This window comes from Ptiloglossa arizonensis, chromosome 2 (genome assembly GCF_051014685.1).
Source record: "Ptiloglossa arizonensis isolate GNS036 chromosome 2, iyPtiAriz1_principal, whole genome shotgun sequence".
NCBI classification, from domain to species: Eukaryota; Metazoa; Arthropoda; class Insecta; order Hymenoptera; family Colletidae; genus Ptiloglossa; species Ptiloglossa arizonensis.
In genome coordinates, this window is record NC_135049.1 from 9,893,643 (window position 1) to 9,919,427 (window position 25,785).

The 25,785-nt window shown below is 37.9% G+C and overlaps 1 protein-coding gene and 1 long non-coding RNA gene across 2 annotated transcripts in view; one reads left to right on the top strand and one right to left on the bottom strand.

The window, feature by feature from the left end:
- LOC143154793 (uncharacterized) overlaps positions 1 to 25,785 on the top strand; it is a 135,933-nt gene that overhangs the window by 90,889 nt on the left and 19,259 nt on the right. The window lies entirely within an intron of this gene.
- LOC143143513 (uncharacterized) lies at positions 905 to 9,501 on the bottom strand. The gene is made up of 2 exons (XR_012991172.1): positions 9,170 to 9,501; positions 905 to 1,276 (listed from the first exon to the last, which is right to left on the bottom strand). It is a non-coding gene; the product is annotated as an uncharacterized LOC143143513 (long non-coding RNA).

The following is a 25,785-nucleotide window of genomic DNA, read 5'->3' on the forward strand; positions in this document are numbered from 1 at the left end:
AGAATGAAACCGTGCGGTCGGATCGACGACCGATCTTGGATCATTTTGCGATCTTGGAAACCTTGTTTCTTTCTTTTTTTTTAAAATCGTCACGAAATCTCTGCTAAACCATCGCTCAGGTTGTTATAATTGTTCGCTTCCTAGCCACTCGTACAGGAACGATGTAATCAGTGTTTGTGTGTATAATTTCATTATTTATTTATTCTAGACGTTTATGTATCAAAATTCAATTTCGTGCAAACAAGCACTCGTAGCAACACCGATAGAAATTTACCGATTGCGTACGTTTTGGATTTATTGCATTATAATTTTATCGTAATTTTGAAAGATTGCACCCCTGCTGAGAAAACAAATTTACCGATAGAATAATTGGTAAAAGAAACAACACGATTTCATTATTTATTTATTTTAGACATTTATCAAAGTTCAAGATACATAGAAATTTACCGATTGCGTACGTTTTGGATTTATTGCATTATAATTTTATCGTAATTTTGAAAGATTGCACCTCTGCTAAAAAAACAAATTTATCGATAGAATCATTGGTAAAAGAAACAACACGATTTCATTATTTATTTATTTTAGACATTTATGTATCAAAATTCAAGATACATAGAAATTTACCAATTGCGTACGTTTTGGATTTATTGTATTATAATTTTATCGTAATTTTGAAAGATTGCACCCCTGCTGAAGAAAAATTTATCGATAGAATCATTGGTAAAAGAAACAACACGATTTCATTATTTATTTATTTTAGACATTTATGTATCAAAATTCAAGATACATAGAAATTTACCAATTGCGTACGTTTTGGATTTATTGTATTATAATTTTATCGTAATTTTGAAAGATTGCACCCCTGCTGAAAAAAATAAATTTACCGATAGAATAATTGGTAAAAGAAACAACACGATTTATTAGAACATGGGACCCATATTTTGTAAGCGAGACAGGGAAAAATCGAATATCTCCCAAAGGGTCTATAATACGCGCGCCAAGAGATTGCTCATGGAGTTATGGCGGGTTTTATTCTTCAGGGACCATCTCGGGTGTTAACCAATTAGGATGTGCGGAGTTGCTCCTGACAAGGGGTGTCTACGATCCGGACGAGCGCTTTTTGAACGTGACCCTATTGGGTTCGTGGAATCCAGAATCGGTTTTCTCGAATTGCCATGACTCATGCTTCGACGTTGCGTGTATGCACGCCTCGTGTTCCACGCTGACCAAGATGTTGCAATACTTGGAAAACTCTCCCGAATCGTGCTCCTGCATCCTGGTCGGGGATATTAAATTCGTGTTAGAGTTTTCTAAAGACAAAAGAGGTAAAATTTTTTTCAATTTTGAGAAGAAATACTTGAGCCTTCGTAAGAATTTACTTCAAGGGAATAGATCGTGCCTTTTGAGCCATTAAAGAGATTTCTTATGTCTCTTCTTGAAGGTCCAAAATTGGATGAATGAAATTTGTTAATTTGTCAAAACTTTAACGTGTGTTTACAAATTTCGATGCAAGAAATAAGAGAATCTTACGTCACCTTCCTTGCAAATAAATATTTACAGTCAAAGTTGCAATTCCTTACTGTGGAAAATTATAGTTCAATGCCCAAGTGAAGACTTATGATTAAAAACGTATTTTTAATTATAAATATTTATTTCGGAGAGGGAAAAGAGCCACTTGTAGCTTATAAAAATATACATTCTATAGTTTAATATTGTTTCGTCTTGAATTGAAGCTAACTTTCGCTATCAGTAATTTGTTCCAAGGTTTTTGATATCGCTACCCATCACTTTCTTACGTGTATATTTATTAATTTAAAGAGTGCATTGATAAAAATTAACCAAAAATGAATTAAATTCTCAGCAATTAGACAAACAGTGCTGTTGATAATCTTCAAATTTCGACTTTGCTCGATTCTTTCGAGCACATAATCCAGAAAGTGTATAAATCGTTGAAACAACCTGCTGCGAATTACCATTCGCTCGACGTATGCACGTTTGAAAGCTCGGAATGTCCTTTCAACTAACGTCGAAGTTATGCTCGCGTTCAAACAGCAGTAATTTCGCGGGGGCGACACGACAGGTTGCAACAATGGCAGTTAAAAAGTAATCGATTTCTGAATTGGAAATTCAATTAAACTGTGGCAGAAACTTTCGTTTAACTTGAAGCTTGTGTACCGTTCAATTTGAGTTCTACCAGGGAGCAAAGTAAATAAGTTGCTCTCTAATTAAAAAAAAGAAAAAAAAAAGAAAAGAAGAAAACAAAACGGGGATGAGAGAGGCGGGGTTGCGTTCGTTGTCTCGTACAACAGCCAGCGGTCGAATCGGTTCCTTGGGACGAGTATTTACCGATCGTCTCTATTTCCCTTTAAATTTCGTTCCACGTGAAAAGATACGAGAGATTTCGAGTTTCGGGTAACGCGAATATTTTATCTTCTCGATTAACACCTCCAGTTTTTATTCAGAGCTTTTTCAATTCCCGCGTATAAATAACAGGAAACGAATCAGCCACGGTGGTAGCTATTGGTTTTTATTACTGAGTTCGTGTTTCAGAGTCCACGTGAAATTTAATGCCTTATCGATTGATCATTTTAACCATATCATTCGGTATAGTATTTCACATCGAGGCGGGCATAGATTTCACGAAGATACCGCGACGTGTTCGTAACCTCGCCCCTCGCTTTTTTTTTTTTGTTTTTTCCTCTCTCTCTCTCTCTCGTTTCTTTCTCCTTTTTTTTTTGTTTTTCGTCTTCCCTGAAACGTACTTTTATGTTTGAGCACCGATTCGCGGGAACGAGGTCGTATTTCCTTTCCGGGTAAAATTATTGTTATCGTGGCAACAATATTGCGAGCGCGTATATTGGCGGTTTAATGTTATGCGTTCGCAAATAACAGCGTGATTCATTTTAGCAGTAGAAGCCCATAGTGGTTTGTCAATGGCGCGATAGCGGCGTCGGCGCTCGGCTGTTCAGGTCATTAAAACTTGATCCATCGAACTATTTGTTCGTCCGTACATGCTGCAATCCCGAAAGTCTCATTTTTCACGATATCGCCTCCCCGACGTGGCTCTCGTTCACATTTTTTATGCAGCCCGGGCCATGCATCATCGTAACGGCGAAAGCGAAGCGCGACAGATAATTCACGCGATTTCGGCTACCCGGCACGAACGTTAATAAAACTCCTAGACTTAGTTTAATTAAAAACATTTATGCACGTTTCGTTCGTAAATTCGACGATTCCTCGCCGATTGAATTACGCACGGATCCGTGCAATTAGCGTTCTTCAAGACGCGCACGATGCGTGTGAATTTTTTTGTATTGAATTTTTTGTATCGAATTTGGTGGAATACTAAAGGAATAGAAAGACAGGTTCGATTGAGAAAATTTTCGGAGATTTTTTCGAAATATTTGGTTCTCGTGTCTGGGTAGGAATCGTGAAAATGAAGAAATGAGAAATTATAAAGTAACTTTCTTATTAATCGTAAAAATAGTTAAAGAGAAAGTGATGAACTTCGTGATTGTTAAGTTCCTCAAATTTTCTTAATATACGTTTGAGGTAGAATGAGTGTAGTAATAATGAAAGTGATGAATTTCGTGGCTGTTAAATTGCTCAAATTTTCTTAACGTAGGTTTGAATATGTTTGAGGTAGAATCAGAAGAATAGTAGAAAGAAAGTGATGAACTTCGTGGCTGTTAAGTTTCTCCAATTTTTTTCATATGCGTTGGAAGTAGAATGACGAAAATATTAATAACGAAAGTGATGAACTTCGTGGCTGTTAAATTCCTCAAATTTTCTTAACGTACGTTTGAATATGTTTGAAGTACAATCAGAAAAATAGTAAGAAAGAAAGTGATGAAATTCGTCGCTGTTAAGTTTCTCAAATTTTCTTAATATACGTTTGAAGTCAAATGACAAAAATAGTAATAACGAAAGTGATAAACTTCGTGGCTGTCAAGTTCCTCAAATTTTCTTAACGTACGTTTGAATACGTTTGAGGTAGAATCAGAAGAATAGTAAGAAAAAAAGGGATGAACTGCGTGGCTGTTATGTTCTTCAAACTTTTTTCATATATGTTTGAAGTAGAATGACGAGAATAGTAATAACGAAAGTGATGAACTTTGTGGCTGTTAAGTTCCTCAAATTTTCTTAACGTACGTTTGAATACGTTTGAGGTACAATCAGAAGAATAGTAAGAAAGAAAGGGATGAACTTCGTGGCTGTTATGTTCCTCAAATTTTCTTAACGTACGTTTGAATATGTTTGAGGTAGAATCAGAAGAATAGTAAGAAAGAAAGGGATGAACTTCGTGGCTGTTATGTTCTTCAAATTTTCTTAACATACGTTTGAATACGTTTGAAGTACAATCAGAAAAATAGTAAGAAAGAAAGTGATGAACTTCGTGGCTGTTAAGTTCCTCAAATTTTCTTAACGTACGTTTGAATACGTTTGAAGTACAACCAGAAAAATAGTAAGAAAGAAAGTGATGAACTTCGTGGCTGTTAAGTTTCTCAAATTTTCTAAGCATAGGTGTAATTAATTCAGTTAGTGATATCTGAACGATTAGAAATTATTTTACCGTGATTCATTCATGATAATTGAACGATCAAACAAAGCCTCACGACGATAACTTTATATTGTAAATTCGCGTAACGACAGTGGTTCGTATTTGTTGATTCTTCTTCCATCTTTCACATAAAATATATTCTGTAAATTACCAATAACGCGTAAATAATTCAATGTTGATTCAGGATAAAAATCATTGGAAAATTAGAAATAATTTCTTGTCCTATTGCTGTATTGCAGTCATCGTTTGGTTCGATACACAGAGTCGAGTCGTATACTTGCCTGAAAAATATTGGTCGTCGATTTAGAAATGAATCGACAATTTCTTGGAGCGTTAATGGTGTTTGTGTAAGAGTTGTGCGGGCTTTGAATGATTTTGGAGCAGAACGTGGGGGCACGACAGGATAGAGTTGCGGTGCATGAGTCAGCATTCGGTGACGCAGAGTTTAGATGACGTAAGAAGAGTTTGAGTTGGAAAGAAAATGTACAATGTGAGACGTTAACAATTAACATCTGAAACAAGTTATTATCGATCGATTTTAGAAAAAACTGTTTCCTACGAAATACTAGGTTTATCGATAAGTTTTGTCATTTTTTCCATTGTAAAATAAATACTATGACTTGTCCAATTTTGAACAAATATGCGAACAAGTCGACAGATCTACACGAAACTTCACACGTGTTCATCAAACAGTAGTACCATCTTTAGAAAAATAAAACGACGAACCTAACAACTCCATTTCTTATCGAACGACAAAACTTATCGAGCAACCTATTAATTACGTTTAGTAGCGTGCCACTTTATTCGTGGTTTGTGTTTTCTGAGAAATCAAAGTGGACTTCAATTTTGAAAAAGTTCCACTATCGTAGTCGATGAGAAGAGGAATTCAATAATTCAATGACCTAGAATCCAGTGACCTTGGAGTAACGATCACCCTCACAGCTGTTTTACATCCGAAGTATTACAGGAACAAGAAAAGGTCAGTCATGGAAAGAATTACGAAGCATATTGTACGAGACGTTTTAGTCAGCTTTCGCAAGTCTGCAGCTATGTAGAAACTACTCGTCATTGTCTACATTCTACTTACTCATAGCCCCAAATTCTACTCACTCATGGCACCAAATTCTACTTACTCATGGTACCACGTTCCCCTTTAACCCATCTTTCTTTCTCTCTACTACATCAGTAGTAGTTTTTACCTTTTATCACGGTTTACTGTCACTTCGAGAAGCTCTCGTTACAAGTCAGTGAATTCATATTTCATTATCTGTTACAGCACACTATTAAAAAAGATATATACATCGTACTGGTTGAAAAATTCAAGATTGCCTCGATAACTCGAAAAAACACCAGACACGAAAATAGTGAAATGCTTCTCCTTCGACTGTCTGTGATTTCGCATAAAGTGATTCCTAAAAACAAATAAATCACAATCGACGCACCCTACATAGTTACATAATTATATTTGGTACCTCACAAGTGGAACATCTCTTGCTTTCGATCGCGAATAATCATTCGTGTAAATCTCGCGACTGTTTCCAGAACGACAACGTTTCACGAACCCCGATTGTTGCTTTCTCGATGAAATCCGCAACGTGACAAGATGCAACACGAGAAGCGAGAATGTTCGATCGATCACGAAGCTTCGAGGGAGCAGATTTGTCTTTCGCGTTAAAAATACTCTTTTTTGCAATCTCACCGGGAAGTTTCGCTCTCGCGTTACGACTGGAACATGCTCAATACCATTGGCGCTTTCATTGTCATGCAAAAGTGCGACCTTATGCTCGATGTGGAGCAATTCGGCAGTCGGTTGGACACAATAGGCCGGGCAGTCGGCACGGTACAAAATATGCAAATTCGACGAACGTCGGGAACGGGCCGCCAAAAACAATAAACTCGAGCGATTGCATGTGTCCATACATCGATGGATCCATAAAAATATCCGTGCGAACACGCTTCGAGTCTGCCGGGAGTGGAAGTGTACGGTGAGGGGTGACAGGGGCGGGTGAAATGCCACATGGTGCGAGCCGCTTCGCTATTTAACGACGATGAAACTGACCACCCGTTACAATACGAACGGATTCACCGCTAATGAATTTACCAGTAAACCAGTGCTGTCCTTTTTCTTACATTTCCATGTTCGATTCAATTTCGAACAGGTCCCCGAAACTCGTCTAAACTGGTAAACGTTTCATTTAAGATTGAAATCAATTTTTGTATCGAACAACGTTCTTTAAATATTTCGTTCGAAACGTATCACGCGTTAACAGGAACGAGATGAAAATTAAATCGGTATTGTTGTTTATTCTTTGGAAGGAATGTTTCTATATATTATTACATTTATTTTCAAAATATTATACATTTTTTTTTTTTGGAACAAAGAGATGCATTACAGGAAGGATTATAACTTTAGTATTTGTTTAGTATTTTCTTTCTTTGGTATTTGTTCTAAGTTGTTTCTAGGATTATCAAAGCAGTAGAATTAAATTTAGTTAAATTAAAAGTTAAAGTTAATATTAAAATCGCGTCTTTCGGATTCGCGACTATCTTTCATTTTATGTACACCGTCCACTTTTATTCATTATTAGCACGAGTATTTTAAAAATTCATTTCGTAGAAAGTTAAATTTTGGAAAATCCTTCTTGTTATTTTTTTAGTTATATTTGACCTTGTACTGTTGCCTTAGTAAAATCAGAAAATTACAAGAAGAAAAAGCGTTGACCTATTGCTGAATCTTTCATTATAAAATTGTGAAAAGTATTTAACAAAAGTTTTTATTTTGAATAATTAATGATTGTTAAAATACTCGTTCAATTAATACCCCTTCTTGTTATATTTCTCAAATACTTCAATATAATTCTAACAAAAACCAGTCGTAGGTAATAAAAATTCGAACCCTTTTTTACCAGTCGATTGGTCTGACCAGTTCAAGTATCGACTACTTACGAATTTATCTTCACCCAATATTTGCTAACTATCGGCAACAGTGTCGTATATTATACAAACATAATTATAAAAAGAAATACCAAAAGTCCGTACCCAACAGATGTAATAGGTTGTTCGATAAATTTTCGACAAATTATCGACTATCGAACGACAAAACTTATCGAACAACCTAATATTTCGCGTATCCATAGTCGACTATGTCCACAGAAATTTCGTGTCGAGAATTAGTTTCCCGGAACACAGCACAACCAATCGAACAAATCTCATTCGTATAATTGTACTCGCATTTTCACGAGGATCCACATCATCCCCAATTTCGCGACAATTTCCCGGACACCCTGTACAATTTCAATTCGTAACGACGCGACAGTTACAACTGCCGGGACACTTTGTCTTTCGTTAGCCCGTAGCATTTCGTTTACACTGACGTTCCCAAAAGTGTTTGCTCGGGGCACGGTTCCTCCAGTTTTCACACTCTGCTCTAACGCGTTCTAACTACTTGTACCTCTACACGAGTTCACCGCCGGGCCACTGTTCCCCAAACTTTTCTTTCAACGAACTGGCCACTCTGTAGCCCCCGAGTAGACCGTACTCGCATGGAATTTCTACTCGCGTATAACGTACGTACGGACCGAGTTTAACCGCTGAGAATGTGTTGGGATTAAAGGATTTGGTTTCGGTGCGGTCGAAACGCGAAATTTTCTCCACTGAATGGATCCACGGTTCGTTCAATAAGTAATTGCATCGCCACCTTAATTATCCCCGTGTTGTTGTGTATAGTTTATAAAAGAAATCGTGGTAGCGGAATATTTATTACTTAAACGTTTTCAAATGTTTCGATCGTTGATGATCTTGGATAATTACGTTCTTCGGTAATTTATATAATTTTAATCGTGTTTGATGTAGAAAATATAATAGAAAAGGTGATTGAACATTATAAAATAATATCGATGGAATTCTACGAACAAAATTCTAAATTGGAAGATGACGGTTTTATTGATTTTGGTCAGTAATAGTTGACACGATCTTCAAGTTTGTTATATTCCAATTTTTGTGCGGTTATATTGTATACACGTGGTTAAGTTATATTTGTTTTTAACAATATTCCTTTCTATAATTTATTCCTTTTAGTTTTCAAGCTATTTACTTTTTAGGTACATTTAGAACATTATAAAGCAATCAAGAAAATTTTACCAAACTTTCAAATTTTTATTAACAATATTCCCCGGTACTCCAGATCAACATCGAGAAGGAAAAAATTCCTATTCCACGTTTCTTTCCCCTTCTTTCGGTACAAAATTAACCCAATCACGCACAACCACTTCCACATCTCCGACACACCAGTAGAAACACACACCAAACCCATGTAAACAGCGAGCAAACACGAAAAAACATTCATTCCGTATCAAACATTCAACACACACCTCGTGAACGTTATTCGTTCAATCAACGATCATTCTGCAACGATCACACCATAACAGTCAAGTGCAATCAAACGCACACAAACAATCGATTCAATTTCATCATATTTATTTCCAAAGATCTGGTTAATTTACCTTTTCTCGTTAATTTGTTCTCGGAGAAGCGTAATCACGAAACAATCCAATATAAACAATCGATCCAATTTCATCATATTTATTTCCAAAGATCTCGTTGATTTACCTTTTCTCGTTAAATTGTTCTCGGAGAAGCGCAGTCGACAATCCAACATAAACAATCGATCCAATTTCATCATTCATATTTCCAAAGATCTGGTTAATTTATCTTTTCTCGTTAATTTATTCTCGGAGAAGCGCAATCACGAGATAATCCAACATAAACAATCGATCCAATTTCATCATATTTATTTCCAAAGATCTGGTTGATTCACCTTTTCTCGTTAATTTGTTCTCGGAGAATCGCAATCACGAGACGAGACAATCCAACATAAACATTTCACACAGCTCCGCGAATCCACTTTCCGCTTTTACTTGATCAACGTTACAACGACAAGAAGGAAGCGAACAATAACACGGGATATCGTTTCACGCGAATATCTCGCCGAACGCGAACAATTTGCCAACATGATCTCGCGTCTGCGTGTTCGGTATCGTATCGGGACCTTGCTACCTATTTCGCTCGAATGTTTTCCTCGCAGCTGCAAATAGTATGACGAACGAGAAACGATCGACGGGAAGACGCGAGTGAATTGCAAGGAAAGGACACAGTCTCTCGGTTCGCTAGGGGTGAGGATAAAAATGGCTCGGATCGAGAAACAGGGAGACAGAGAGATAAAGAGGGAATGAGAAATAGAGAGAGAAAGAAAGAGAAAGAGAGATAGAGATAGATAGAGAAAGAAAGAGAGAGAGAGAGATGGTACAACGTTGAGAAAGAGACAGAGAGATAAAGAGAGAAAGAGATAGAGAGAGAAAGAAAGAGAAAGAGATAGAGAGAAAGAAAGAGAAAGAGAAATAGAGAGATAGAGAGAGAAAGAAAGAGAAAGAAAGAGAAAGAAAGAGAAAGAAAGAGAAAGAAAGAGAAAGAAAGAGAAAGAAAGAGAAAGAAAGAGAAAGAAAGAGAAAGAAAGAGAAAGAAAGAGAAAGAAAGAGAAAGAAAGAGAAAGAAAGAGAAAGAAAGAGAAAGAAAGAGAAAGAAAGAGAGAGATAGAGAGAGAAAGAAAGAGAAAGAAAGAGAAAGAGAGATAGAGAGAGAGATGGTACAACGTTGAGAGAGAGAGATGGTACAACGTTGAGAGAGAGAGATGGTACAACGTTGAGAGAGAGAGATGGTACAACGTTGAGAGAGAGAGATGGTACAACGTTGAGAGAGAGAAAGAGAGATAGAGAGGGAAAGAAAGAGAAAGAAAGAGAAAGAGAGAGAGAGAGATGATCCGACGTTGAGAAAGAGGAATAGAATCAAGAGGGAGAAAGAGATGGCGGCGAATCATTGTCGGTCCTGCAGGCCGGATTTGACGGGTTTGTTCCTCCCCTTTTTTTCTACTTGTTCGGCTTCTCACCGGCCATTTGCCGGCGTCGCTTGTAAATATGAGCGGTCCTTCATTCGGACAGAGAGCAATAGCCCTAACAACGTCTTCCTGCCGGTGTAGCGTTGCCCCAAGGGCCGTTCGACGACAGTAGTTTCCCTTCGTCTGGGGAGTATACCCGTCGTTCCTTCCATCGGATACGAGCCTGGTGGAAAGTGAGACTGTCGTAGGACACGGGCGGAAAGAAACGACACGGGGACGAAACGGAGGCAAGCAACGTACCCCGTGGTGAAAGAGAAAGAGGGAAAGTGGAAATAGTGTCCCCCGACAATCAACGTCTATGGCGTCGCGCCATCGTTCCACCTTCTACGCGGCGATGTCGTAAAAGATGCTTGTTACGAGCGGCGAACGGATAAAATGACGGATCGTAATAAGTTTTCGTTCCGCCGTGGTGGTTTGTAGGCCAACGACACGACCGAAAGGCGAGACGATAACTCATCGTAAACAATTGACATGTAAAGACGGGACGGGATGGAATCGACGGGCAGGAGAAGTTTCTTCCTTGGAATGATCGTTCGTTTCATTTTCGCGTTCATGCTTTGTTTTTTGGTTTCGGACCAGTTATTGTTTACCGGTGTTTTTAATAGTTTTGTTGTTGTTGTTGTTGTAGATTTGTGATATTAGAGTTATTTTTGTTATAAAGTGGCAGTTGGTTTTGTTGTAGAATGGTTATTAGAGGTATTTTTGTTACAGAGTGGCGGTTGTTTTTATTGTAGAATGGTGATTAGAGGTATTTTTGTTATAGAGTGATAGTTATTTTTGTTGTAGAATGGTGATTAGAGATATTTTTGTTACAGAGTGACAGTTAGTTTTGTTGTAGAATGGTGATTAGAGGTATTTTTGTTACAGAGTGACAGTTAGTTTTGTTGTGGAATGGTGATTAGAGTTATTTTTGTTATAGAGTGACAGTTAGTTTTGTTATGGAATGGTGATTAGAGTTATTTTTGTTATAGAGTGACAGTTAGTTTTGTTGTAGAATGGTGATTGGAGGTATTTTTGTTACAGAGTGGCGGTTGTTTTTGGTGTAGAATGATGATTAGAGGTATTTTTGTTATAGAGTGATAGATGTTTTTGTTGCAGAATGGTGATTAGAGTTATTTTTGTTATAGAGTGGCGGTTGGTTGTGTTTTAGAATGGTGATAAGAGGTATTTTTGTTATAGAGTGATAGCTGTTTTTGTTGTAGAATGGTGATTAGAGTTATTTTTGTTATAGAGTGGCGGTTGGTTTTGTTGTAGAATGGTGATAAGAGGTATTTTTGTTATAGAGTGACAGTTAGTTTTGTTGTAGAATGGTAATTAGAGTTATTTTTGCTACAAAGTGGCAGTTATTTTTGTTCTACCGTTGTGATTATAGTTACTTTTGTTATAGCGTGGCAGTTATTTTTGTTGTAGATTGGTGATTATAGTTATTTCTTTTATAGAGTGATAGTTATTTTTGTTATAGAGTGGTGATTATAGCTATTTTTGTTATAGAGTGGCAATTATTTTTGTTCAACTGTAGTGATTATAGTTATTTTTGTTATAGACTGGTAGTTATTTTTGTTGTAGAATGGTGATTATAGTTTTTTTATACTTTAACACAAATTCTGGATTGTGGTTATAAGTTTTCACGGTTGTAGTGTGGATAGTGATTATAAATTTTATGTCGTGGATGGTGATTTACATTTTCTTGTACTGCAATGCCCATCTTGAAACACGATTATAATTTTGTTATATTATTATACACCTCCTGAAATATGATAATAATTATTCTGTACCACAGTATCCATTCTGGATGGTGATTATCAATTTTTGATACTGTAATGTCGATCTTGGATAGCGATTATTTTGTTTTGATACTATGATGTACAGCTTGGATTGTGATTATCATTTTTAAGGTAATCATAGCAATCCTGAATGAACATTAATTAAGATTGACAATTTCAAGTGGAATTTGGTAAATTTTTAAAATAATTTCTTCTTGCGACGGTCGCTTCTTTTATTTTTACGTTGGTTTATTACATATTTTTCACTGAAATGTATTTTCTTTCGGTTTTAGACTTCGTTTCTACGAGAGACCGTCTCCAAGTGTTAACTCAATTTAATTAGAATTGGGTAGATTTGTAGAATAGTTTCTCGTTGGTCTGGTTGCTTCTTTTATTTTTGGACCATCTCCAAACCTTAATCGCCAATTTTAGTTGAAATTTGGTAAACTTGCAAAATAGTTTCAAATATTCAATGTGTATTTTTCTTATTTGCCAAGTTTTATGTTGGAGAGATTAAAATAGCCATGGAAGTTGAGCGTGAAAAATATATTCGGTCCAATATCCCAGAGAAAAACTTGAACTTTCGTTGTACACTTTAAATTCGAACGAACAATTTTGCAAATTGAACGTCAAAATTGAATAAGTAATTTCCACGGTATTGAGTAAAATATACTTTATTTTGTTAGCCAACGTTGTTTCAAATTCGCATCTTAAAGATGCCAGTTAACAGAGCTAACAATGAGAAAGATTACAGTCATTTCCAAAATTAAAATCTGTGTCAAATTTTGAACATCGATGGGATCTAGTGTGTTCCTTTCAGAAAATAGGAACTTTACCACTCTTAATCTGTACGGTTAGATACTGTTTTAGCACCTTAACCCTTTCGAGGATGCAGCCGGCTATAAGCGCTCACAAGTGACCACGTGAAGTGTTATAGGGGTCATAGACGTAACGATTTCTTCTACGATGAGTCGTTCGTCGAGTTGCAGCGATAGTCGTGCAGCAGCGAGTACTGCCATTCAACGTAACTGCATTGAACGATAGCTTTACAACACACTTTACGATTACCATGGTTGTATAAAAAATGGTTACTTCCGGAGTCATTCGAGATCCTTGTACGATCTTACATTTTACTAGGTTCGAATTAAGTGGATTTACAGTGTTATCGAAGGGAAATAATGTTATTTTTAACAAACATTGCTATGTATCCGTTTATGATAAAAATAATTGTAAAAAGAAAGCAGGGTAAGCGATTGACCATTTTATGTGACCGACGGTACGTGAAAACAATTGAAAACTTAACTGAAGCACATACGAGTCAAAAATTATAAAATTAATTTTCAATTTCTTTCTATGATAACATTATTGGTGAAAGTGGAGCTTTGGCTCGGTGGATACCATTCGTGCTTTCTGAGCATTCAATGTGGGTTCGATTCTTATCGCGTTGAGAATATCTTTTTCCCTGATAATATTTTAATTCGTACCGGAAATAAGATTTCTTATTCATTTATCTCGCGTTAACTTTTGTCTTTCGGTATGTCTTTGACCGAACAAAAATATTCGAACACTTTTCTTTAGAACTATTCGTAATATATACACTTTTCGTCATTACACGATAGAAATCGTTGAACTAAAAATAAATTTAAAAATCGAGAGAAAAAGGAAAATTCTCTGATCTTTAATTTTGTTTTACTGTAGAATCGTCGTCTCAAAAGTTCAATGAACAAATAATTTCACTCTGAAAAAGTTCTAGTCTTAAAAACGAGCACCCTGTCGGTGTTTCACGGCCAATGATCTTTATTTCTTCGTGAAATTTGGTTATCGAACATAACCTCGAAGTGTCGATTTCGCGAATGCAGCGAGCCTGCGCGTGGTATATACACGGTGCTCATTCGTGAGCCGGTATAAATTGCGGGGCTCACTTACCCGGTCAAATTTATTCCAATCCCATAATCCGCGCCTATTCATACAGATGCAAATCGGAGAAACGTATGCCAAATTCGTACGCATCCTTCTGAAAGCGGGATACCTCGCGAACCAAGAAGGATAGGCTACATAGTACTCTGCGCGGACAATGTCGAGAATGAATTAACGTGACCCTAGCTAAGAACAGAAAGACCAAGGGTTGTGTGAAACGAGGAGAAATAGGGGCGAGGAAGGATAGAAAGAGAGAGAGAGGGGGGGGGCACACACAAAGGGTGAAAATGAGCAAGGATGGTCACTGTAGTATGAACCATTGTAATAGTCCCTTTGGAAGCAAACCTTTGAGTTTTCGAACGTACAAGAGCGTCACAATACACAGTGTACACGCTGTCACTGGCTACCTTGAATTATTAAATGTCACAATTAAATGCTGCGCCAGAATGCACGCCCGTGCGATTGCTCGGCACGATGAAATATTAAATCATCAACCGGTTCATTATAACAACGAATAAATGAAAATGACCTTATTACGATTTCGACGGTTCGATTCGGTTTCCTTGTTACCAAAAGCTCGCTATTTGTGATTCTTCGTTGCTCAAAGATCCACTCAACGATACTCACTCGATCTTTATCCGGGATCTGTAGAAAAAGTTTCGGAACTTTTCGTATGAAGAACTTTTAGGGTTGTTGAGGAGCTAATTCGTCTTTTCTCCTTCGAACTATTTCCCACGCTCAACGTTCTCACCATTTTTCTCCAGTTTTGGATGCACTTTCGACGAGATTTGTTACAAAATGTGTCAAGTGTCTGTGTGAGAAAATTATTTCTAGAAATTTGTAACCATCGACTAAATTGTGTACAATTTCGTTTGGAAAATATGAATATATTTTTCTCATTGGAAATTTTTTTTTTAATTTAGCTCATCCGAAATGTTCCAAGTGCTGAAAACTTACAAATTTATAGCAAACATGTGAACTTATCCATTAGGTATGTTTTCCATTAAAAAGTCTAAATTTTGTAACCAAGAAGCTGTAGAATTTTTATTTCATAAAATTCGAGAGTTCACTCGGGGTTGGAAATATGCTTAAATATGTTCACCAGGTTAAAATAATTCCAAATTGAAACATAATATTATAGTTCTAATAACTTCGTTTTTAGCTTTGCGTGGTATGGTACATTCAAACAGACAGATAGAACTATTAATGTAGTGAGTATTTTATAAAAAATGACTGGCGGTTCATTCTGGGTCGATGGTGAATTCATCGTTAGAGCTGACCCAGCAAACCCTATCTTGTAAGAACCACGTGACAATTTATCACGCGATAAAACGGCCGTACAAGTCGATGCGACTGTCGTAATTCGTCGTACTACTAATAGTTCGATAAATCGTCACGTGCATGGTCTCTATACTTCACCGACTCTTGGTTCACGATTTCTACGATTCCCAAATTTATTCTTCTACTCCCTTTCAATATTCTAAATCCCAAACAAACAATTGTTACGATCGTTTCGTGTGATTTTTCGTATAAAATGATTCTCAAAAGAAAACTAATTCCAAAATTCTATCGCACACAGTCCACTTCCCTTCCTAATCGCGCACGATAGTCACCGATACTAATTATCCAGGCGTTAGTTTCTTACTGTCATAATTCGTCGTACTACTAATAGTTCGTTAAATCGTCACGTGCATGGTCTCTGTACTTCACCGACTCTTGGTTCACGATTTCTACGATTCCCAAATTTATTCTCCTACTCCCTTCCAATATTCTAAATCCCAAACAAATAATTCGATCGAACAAGTTCCATCGATTCGTCTCTTTTTCTTCTACCGTACCAACTCCGTGTGATGTTTCGTATAAAATGATTCTCGAAAAAAAACTAATTCCAAAATTCTCTCGCACACGGTCCACTATCCTTCCTAATCGCGCACGATAGTCACCGATGCTAATTATCCAAGCGTTGGCTTCTTCGGAGCGGTGTTTCACGCGTAAGCCAGTTAGAACGTATCGGGCCGACGATTTAGATAAATTAAGTAACTACCCCGTGGGAGAGGCAGCTTGGCAGCCAATCTGAACGCTGCCAGCGGAAAGACGAACGGGTTACGGGTGCCGGTAAGGCGCATTTCCATCGACACGCGGTAGGCGCAACCAAGATGTCTGGGGAAATGAAGCTATGCGGGTCGGACCCGTTTCATCTTCCTGCAAATAATTTAATCCAGGCTAAGTACAAATTTATGTCTGCACATAGAGTGAGCGCGTAGGTAGGGAAGAGCTGGGCGGGTACATAGGACCCGGGTATCCGGCTCAAAGTTACATGGCTGCTCGCGCAACGTTATGTAACGGGACACGCCGTGTGACGGCGGCTGGCGCCATTAAAATTAATAAACGCAATTTGAGAGCTTAATTGAAAAGTTTTAAAGCCGCGGAAAGGAGCCGTAGCTCCTGCCGCTGGACGAGAAGACACATTACTGCGTCGATGGGCGGCAGAGAACGGCCACGCTCGAAATCGTGCCGTGTAATCGAAGTTCTTTCTCGCTTAACGCCCCCCCTCCCTCCTCCCTCCTACCACCCCTACACCCACACCACACCCCACCGACCACCACCCTTCCACCTAACCCAGCTACCTACCAACCCCGCTGCTCCCGTGATCCCCTCCTATGGCACGATCTCGCTTTCTTTATCATCCCTTTCGTTCTCCCTTCGTGATATGCCTTGGCACGGGAGCGGTTGGAAATTGAACGCGACAGTGCATCCAGGACGCCTCGGAATATCCGAGAAGGCTCCTTCAGGATTTCCCGAGCACGGTATTTAATTTGGTCGACGTAAGGAGAGGCGGTGAGGAACGGGTGGCGTAAAGGAAGAAAGAGGGGGAGGGAAAGACGGTGAAAAAAGTTGGGGAAGATCTGCATGAGAAAAGGGAATAAAGGGCGGGAGGGGACCAAGAGGGAACGGGGAGGGTGGTAGGGAAGAGAGACGAGAAAGAACAGGGTGGAAGAAAATAGCGTGAGCCGCGCGGGACGAAAAGGCCGCGGCAACTTGGACCTTAGGGAATCTTAATAACTTCGTGGCTCAGCTATTTTTATATTTCTCCTTTCCGTGACATTAAAAATCCTCGAGCTAAACTTTTAACATACATTTAAGTTAAAGCCTCGAAACCTCGGTAGACCTAACCGTCTCGCACCGCCTTCTTCTTTCCTACTCCCCCCTCCCCCCTTCCCCCATCGCGATGTCTCTTGAATAAAAATCACCCTCAATAGCGCGTTTTACTTTAGTGCCGAGCTCTACGGAACGAGACTGCGCGGAAATAAAACAGGGGAAATGAGCCGAAGGGGAAAGAAGGGAGAGACTACTATAGTGCCATATTAACCCTTGGACACTGCTCGGGTCAATTTCAACCGAAATCGAAGTTTCGCGCTTCGAGCAGTTTTTGACAAACTATTCGATTCGAAAAATGTACTTACCGCTGTTCCGTACGAGGTATTGTTGCTCTGGTAATTCACCTGTTATTCGAACAATTCGCTTCTTCAGCGAACAGATATCTATTTTTGATTAGATTACAATAGTTAGTATTCGATTCGAAAAATGTACCTAGTGGTGTTCCGTACGAGGTACTCGAGTTTGTTGCTCTGGTAATTAACTTGTTATTCGAACGTTATGCTTGCTTCTTCAGCGAACGGATATTTATTTTTGATTAGATTACAATAGTTAGTATTCGATTCGAAAAATGTACTTAGTGGTGTTCTGTACGAAGTACTCGAGTTTGTTGCTCTGGTAATTAACCTGTTATTCGAACGTTCCGCTTGCTTCTTCAGCGAACAGATATCTATTTTTGATTAGATTACAATAGTTAGTATTCGATTCGAAAAATGTACTTAGTGGTGTTCCGTACGAGGTACTCGAGTTTGTTGCTCTGGTAATTAACCTGTTATTCGAATAACGTTTCGCTTGCTTCTTCAGCGAATGGATATCTATTTTTGATTAGATGCATCACTTGTTTGATTTCTCAAGAAATTTGCAATAGTTAGTTATTATTCAAACGTAAAACAGAACGAAGTTGTACTAGCAACGTAGCAGAAACATAAGCATGGAATTTATGTACGATTTATATTGCTAAGTTCCATGCACAATAATGAAGAACGAAGAATTTTTTACCAGGCTGGAATAAATACCAGAAGTTATATGTTATAGTTCTACTAAAAATCCTATGGATTTATTGAATAAATTGGTAAGTTATTATCGCACAAATTGGCCAATAACTTGGTTTTATCATTCGTTCGATGTAACTTTTGACACATATGTACACTTATGAACGTAGGTTATTTCTAAATTAATTAAGCAAAGATTTGATAGTCCATACATTCATAGTAACATCGTGCTACCGAGAAATCAATTTTTTAAATATTGCACTTTATTTGTCTTTTCATACTGGTTTTAATATTATTTCGTTAACACGTTGTTATACGCCTGGAACTGGAAGTATTTCAGTTAAATGGTAAAAACAGGTTAGAAATTCAATTGCAGAAGAGGTTTAAACCTATTTTATGCGGTTAAGTAATTTATTAATGAATAATTATTATTTTAGTAGTGGCTTCCAAGTTGCAGTACTTGACTCTTTAAAAATTACGAAATACGATCGGTGAACTGTTTAATCTTCTATGTGTTCGAAATTAATAAGAATTGTAATAATTTATCGAGTATAATGTATAGTATACATGTTTTACTCGTTGTTTGTTACCTTCTCCTCAACAGGTAGTTTACATGCGTTATAAGTAATAAGTTTTAAAGAGTCTGAGCTTATGTCACCGCAAGCTTCTTACAGACAAACTGTTAAAGGGTTTCATCCAATATCTCTGAAGAGGTTATGCGATTCATCTTAGCTTTGACACGATTAGGTATTCGTATATAACAATGAAAAATTATATATGTGTATTTTTTTTGTTTGTTGTGCGAGCAATTTTCACCGACAAAATTTTGCTTCTGTGTTTCGACCAATAAAGACGAACCTCAGTAGAAAAATAAAACTGTTAGTAAAAGGTATATACGAATAAATAATGTTAATCAATTTTAAATGTATAAATTGAAATTGACAGAGTAATGGAAATTACAAAAAATAGTGTACAAGATGCTGATACCACAAATATCTGATAAAGTAACTAAGATTCGTTTATTATAATTCTTTTTGAATTAAGGAGTAAAATAAGAAAAGTCAGGTTTTATTACATTAAATTAGTGGCTTTGAAAAGTTTTTCATTAATTATATTAAATGTAGGTATTGACAACTTCCACTTCTGCCTTTTAAAATTATTTGTGTACAATGTACTTTCCAACAAATTCTAATCCAGTATGTGTTTATCATGATGAATGACAATTTGTTCTTATTTAGTAGACAACGTTCAGATATAGCGTCCAGCTGATATAATCGAATTGTTGAATAATGTAGTTGTTATTACTATGTTAACTGACCTAATAGATTCATCAGTCACGCAAATCAAATGGGTCGTAGTGGTAAATTCGACTTAATTTGCATTTACAAAGTACATATTTGATTCCTCGCAAGATTCATTGCCTACGACTTATATCGTTTGTTAATCACGTTATATATAATTTGAGCAACGTTTTAAATATATATCCAATAGCTTCAACTTGGAGTTAATGAGAATAATATTAAAAATTAATTTGTTGAATTAAAGCGACAACGTTTCGATCGTTTGTATTATGGCCCTGTTCGGGTCAGTTTTAAATTATACACAATAAGGTAAGAGTTCAAGAAATTTCAACAAGAAAAAATATTAAAAACATTATTACTTGGATACAAAATACTTGAATAATTCGGTATTCAATTTTTCTTCTTTCTCGAAAACTAATAAGAGTTCGAATTAATCACGTAATATAAACATTTCTGTATCGACGCTAATTGTAAATCAATTTGAGAATTTAGGTTTCCCTTCTTCCTCGACAGTATGGTGCTAATGAAATGCCTTGAAAAAGTTTGAATCCATTACATTCTGACCCAAGTAAGTTCATTCGTTCGAACGAATCTTGATCTTCATTTTTCACGAGAAACAGTATGCTACACGAACTTTGAAGTTTGTACAAACTTTTCTTTATTTTCTTTCCTCCGATGGATTTCTATTACCTGTGAATTATTGAAAATGATAGTTAGAAGTACGTCCATTCCACTGTGTACTTACAAGAGAATTCAATTCTTTCTCTATTGTTAAAAATATTTCTGTTATCACGTGGATACGAGTTACTCGATTGTTCGTTAAATGAACCGACGAGTCTACTTTCATTGTGCTTAGGTCAAGAGTGGTCCTCAAGGGCTGTCAATCATTGATCAGTCTCCGTTTCGGTAAGAATCAGTTTCAGTTTTCGAGCAGAGTAACGAAAAACACGTTCCATAATTAATTTCAAGTTTTCGAACAGAATTTTTCACGTAAAAATTCAAAAGAATACCACACTTTCTAAAAGAGTGACGCTACGCCTAAAATCTAACGCATAAAATTATTATTAAGTTCGAAATTGGAGTATTATTGAGTAATAGGTTGCTCAAAAATTGTTTCGTTCGATAAGAAATGGAGTTATTAATAAGTTGTTAAATAAGTTCACGGAAGGAACAACTCTAGTATATCTTACTCTGTATAATTTCGAAGATCCACGCGGAAAGAATTTCGTCATATTCAATCATCCCTGTACAATTCTCAATTTCGAGGATCCAACTGGAAGGAAAATTTCTAACAGCCAGTCGCGTCGTTCGTTAAACAGCTGTTACAGGGGACACGCTAAACTCAGCGCAATCGTCAGAGTGCATTTACATTCGTTACCTCCAACGAAGACGTTTCCTTTCCCTGGCGAAAGTATCATCGGTGTTCTCGAATCACTTTGCATGTTCCAGTTAGCTTCACGGCGCAATGTACATTATTGGCCGTCTTCTAACTCTTAGCTATTGCTGCACGTTTTGTTGCTAGGTTCTCGAGCATTTGGCCGCGTCGCAAAGGTCAATGGAGCAGAATACCACGAAGTGGGTTCATCGTTCCGTACCATGCGACCACTTCACTTATGCGCACTCGACGGCCTTATGGATCGGGATTTCATGATCGCGGAAGCGACGAAGCTTCTCTCCTACCCCTCACCCCACCACACCCCTCCCGTTACTCTCCGTTTGCCCCTCGCGAGAACCTTAATCCTTTCTGACACCATTTCGAGAAACAGTACGATTCTCTGCCATCCGAGCTACAGATCGAATCGAGCATCTCTTTCGCGCGAGTATCTCTTGAACGCGACGTTCGAATGTACTTTCAAGGTCGTGGTGTTTCTCGTTCGCGGACACTGTAACGGAAATTTTTCGGCAAAAATTATCCTTCCGGGAGATTAATTAGAGAAATGTTTCATTTCATTCTTCGGGGTTACTTGGTGGAACCTAAACCTGTAGATAAAACTACAGACAGTTTGGTTACTTTGATAATCGATATCGATTTTGGTGATACGATATGTTGTGGATCTGAGGCACTGACTGAGGCACACGAAGCGTCGAGAAATAATAATTCCTACATGCGGTTGTAACAAAGATATCGGTGATACTAAATGGTATTATTAGACAAAGTTGAAATGTTTTACGAGGCATACTTTTATCTGATGAATTCAACGACCACAGTTACTCAAGGTCAATCAACATAAACGTAATGGAAATGCATTCTTTTGCTGCAAATTTTACTTCCTAATCTTATTCAAGTTGTTCATAACAACTCTGCTGCTTACTCAATTTAAGATAACAAATAATGAAACTAGAAGAATTGATTATTTTATAGTCAGAGTCTAGTAATTTTGTTGCCATCTCCATTGCTCCGATGGATGGCAATTCAGTTCTGTTTGACAAATAACTTACCTTATAAATTAAGCTTTCTTAATTCAGTCTCCGTAACAATACTTTGTATTTACTTTTATACTTCTTTTCGTGTACACTATACAACGCCCTTGAGAATCGAATTTTATTCCGTTTAAAGTGACTTTCATATAAAATGTCCGTTAATCCAAAAATTGTGCGCACGAAGTTTATCGACCAGTACTATTTTTGAAGTTACTCGATATCAAAAAGTACACTTTTATTAAATTAATTTCAAATCGAGACTGATTTATCGTGTATTCCACTTACCAAGTGATGCCAAGACTAACACTGATGAACACTTTGAATCTGTAACTTCTCTATTATTGCAAGTAACATAGACCTTTTCAGATACATCTTTGAAATAAGATATCTTTGAACTTGTATTGCGACATCATTGCCTATATATTTCAGGTTCAGCTTTAGAAACAATAACTCGACCAATCCCCACAATCTTCTCTGTCTCTCGCAGTAAACGAACGTTCAAAGTTACCGAAATAAACGAACTGAACATCTTAAACGTTCGCGTTTTCCAACAACGCGGATAGATTGCGAAAATCCACGGAGTCCATAGATCCATAGATCCGATCATCAAGAGTTGAAAACCGATCGTTTCTCCGCAAGGTTCCGCGAATGGATAAATTTAATTATTCAACACGATTGGTGGAACTCTCTCTCGCGTGTATTCCCCCGTTGAATCTGGTCCTTTCGGTTGGCAAAATTTCCCGCGCCCGATACGTAAATTTAATAGACCCTTTTGAAAATCGCGTTCCCGTAAACGGTGATTTATCCGCGATACCTAGATCAGCGGGTACACGGGTGAACACGTACGGAGAATACCTCGTAGGCATCGATATTCAAAAAACGGAAATCCCTCTGATACGAGGCGCGCGATATCGAACATCGACGACGATAAATGCCGATACTCTGAGGATGAAACATCAACCTTTGCAGGGCTGGTAGCTAGGTGGCGTCGGGGCTGCGGTTATTTGCATATTTCAATTTCCTCTGCGCAACACCGAGGGTGTTGTCGACGTGCGGCTGAAACAAACACCCACAGACGCGTTTCACGCTTACACGCATAGTTTCTCGTTTATACGTTTTGTAAGTATACCATGGTGGTCCTCGTCAATGCACACCCGATGCGCCCGTGTGGGTCGAAGTTCGTGCAAGTCTGTGCGGAGAAAATGTCAATGTCGGGTGCAAACATTGCTCGCTGGATGCTGCGATGTGGCTATACAGGGTGGGATACCTTCTCTGATACAACTTCTAATTCCGTCGTAAATTATGCAGCGCGAACTAAGGGTTTTCAATCTGTTTTAAGGAACGACGTGAATTGTTGCTTCGCCTGGAAAAAATTAACACCGCGTGCACGCCTCACTTTCTCTGTATTCTTTTTTATTGCACAGGATACACGCTGGTAACAACCACCGCAAATTTTGCTTCTCCTATTTTCGTTCCCGGTGTCTCTTTACAGATTTTTCTGTTTCACATTCTTCATTGTAGATATTTCTTTTTCGTATCTTGCGCGCGAATGAAGGTCGATAGGTAGAGTTAAAAAGGTATCGATTACTTGGAGACACGTTCACGTTGAATTGTTATTTTTTTAAACGTTCTTCGATCAATTTACAATGCATATAATTACAGTCACTACGATGATTTAAATAATCACGAGAGAGGAGACATTATCGAACCGAGTTATCAATGTTACAAAACTTTGGAAGACTACTTGTGTCTATTACAATTCCTCGATATCGAACAAAGGAATTTTATTCATTTCCAATCGCACATGTTTAACGTATTTACAGTCACAAGAACAATACGCAGGCTGTGTCAATAATAGTCAAGAGAAACAAAAAATTTGTTGAGAAAACACTTATCCTAAAAATAGTAACATGTCATCTACAATATGATACAGTTACACGTTACTAGTAACATAACCTATAAACAATGTACCTCAAAAAGAATCATAAAATTTTCCAAATATCTCATCAGTAATGGAACAGAGCCTAAACACTATACGTTGAGAAACACTTTAACGATAATTGCAAGTCGAGAAACACTTGACAAACACTTTAACGATAATCCCAAGTCGAGAAACACTTTAACAATAATCCCAATATACTCTGTTCGTTCTCAATTCCACACGAAGTTCCGTTTCTCGCGATTCCCCATCGTTCCATTCGTTACCATTTCCACGACCGTCTTAAAAACCTCGTTTGTTTATTTTTTAATGAAACAATCGAGAACTCTCATCGCGGTTAAGCAAATATTCTCCCCGATGGGGCACGCCGAACGAGGAGGTGACCGTTACAGGGGAATAAACTCGAGATAGGGAAATTGTCACCAGTGTCGTGAGTTTCATCGGCCACCCTGTATATTCGCGTCCCGCTGTTCTTTCCGAGATATCGGGGTAAGTCCGTGCGCCGGTGAGCGTGCATAAGTGTATACGTGTCGAGCGCTATCGCTTGGGAACGTTTCTCGTTCCGGCTTGGCTATATTACCTGCGTCCTATTATAAAAGTCATTTCGCAGGACACTCTTCTCTGTCCATTGTACCGGGGCATTTCAATTTTCAGCCAAGATGCAAATTCCTTGTCTGCGCGAGCACCGCGGTACGAGCCGTCTCGACGCCGCCGTCAAGACGCCGGAGGGTCTAATGTGTAGGTGCGGCGAATAGGTCTATCGCAGCCTCATTTCGTTTCAATTCATTAGGGGGACCGTAAAATTCTAATTCCCGGGTTGCCTACCACTCGCTCGACACCGTTTCGGTTGGCGGGAACCACCCTTCCTCGAGTCGTTGGCCCAGAAACTTTTCGTTCCTCCTCCTCGTGCTGTTCGCGTTAACCAGTAATCCATTCGAATCTTGTTAGGATAATTGGAGGGACGGATATTGAATTAAACAAATAAATAGTGCCGCGTTTAACTTGGGTAACTTCGACCGAAACTTCGTATTATTTCTACGGGCTTGGAATTTTTGCGACTGGGTTGCAAAAATTGAGGAGTTTGGAACTCGAACAGGGAGAATTCGAAGATGATACGTTTTATGTGTGTATTTGTATCGTGGGAGCGGATAATTAATTAGAAGGAGGAATTTACGCGATTACTTGTACGAAGGTGAATCGAAAATGACATTTGTTCGAAATAGAGTCTATGTGTATGAATATGGAATGATTCATTATTGGAATGATCATCTTTGGAGTATTTTATGTAAGTGATGTTCAGGTGTGTTCTTGTTTGAGGGAGGTATACGTTCAAGTTAACGTTTTACTGTTTATTGCATAGATACTCGTGGTAAGAGTGAAGGGGAGGTTGTTCTTTGTGTAAAAATGAATCGAAAGTGTCGAGTAATGTTTTTTCGTACGAGGTTTCGTTATCGAGAAAATCGACTTTGAAATCGTTGGACGCGCGTGCGATTGACCGCGCTAACGCGTCTGTACATTACTCGTGATTTCTACTTGCATTGACCTCTGTAAGCATTGATACTGGTACGGTATTATCTGTTTTCAGTCGATATTATCTTCTAATTAGTTAGCACCGGTTAAATCAGATAATATCATAACATCGACAACGTTTACAAACACAAACACAAGTAGAAATGGCAAGTAATGGACAGTCGCATTAACCAAGTTGTACGCAAGCGTAACGTGTTCGATAAATTTTCAGTATCGATTCTTGCAAAAATAAAACCTCGTATAAAGAACGTTTCT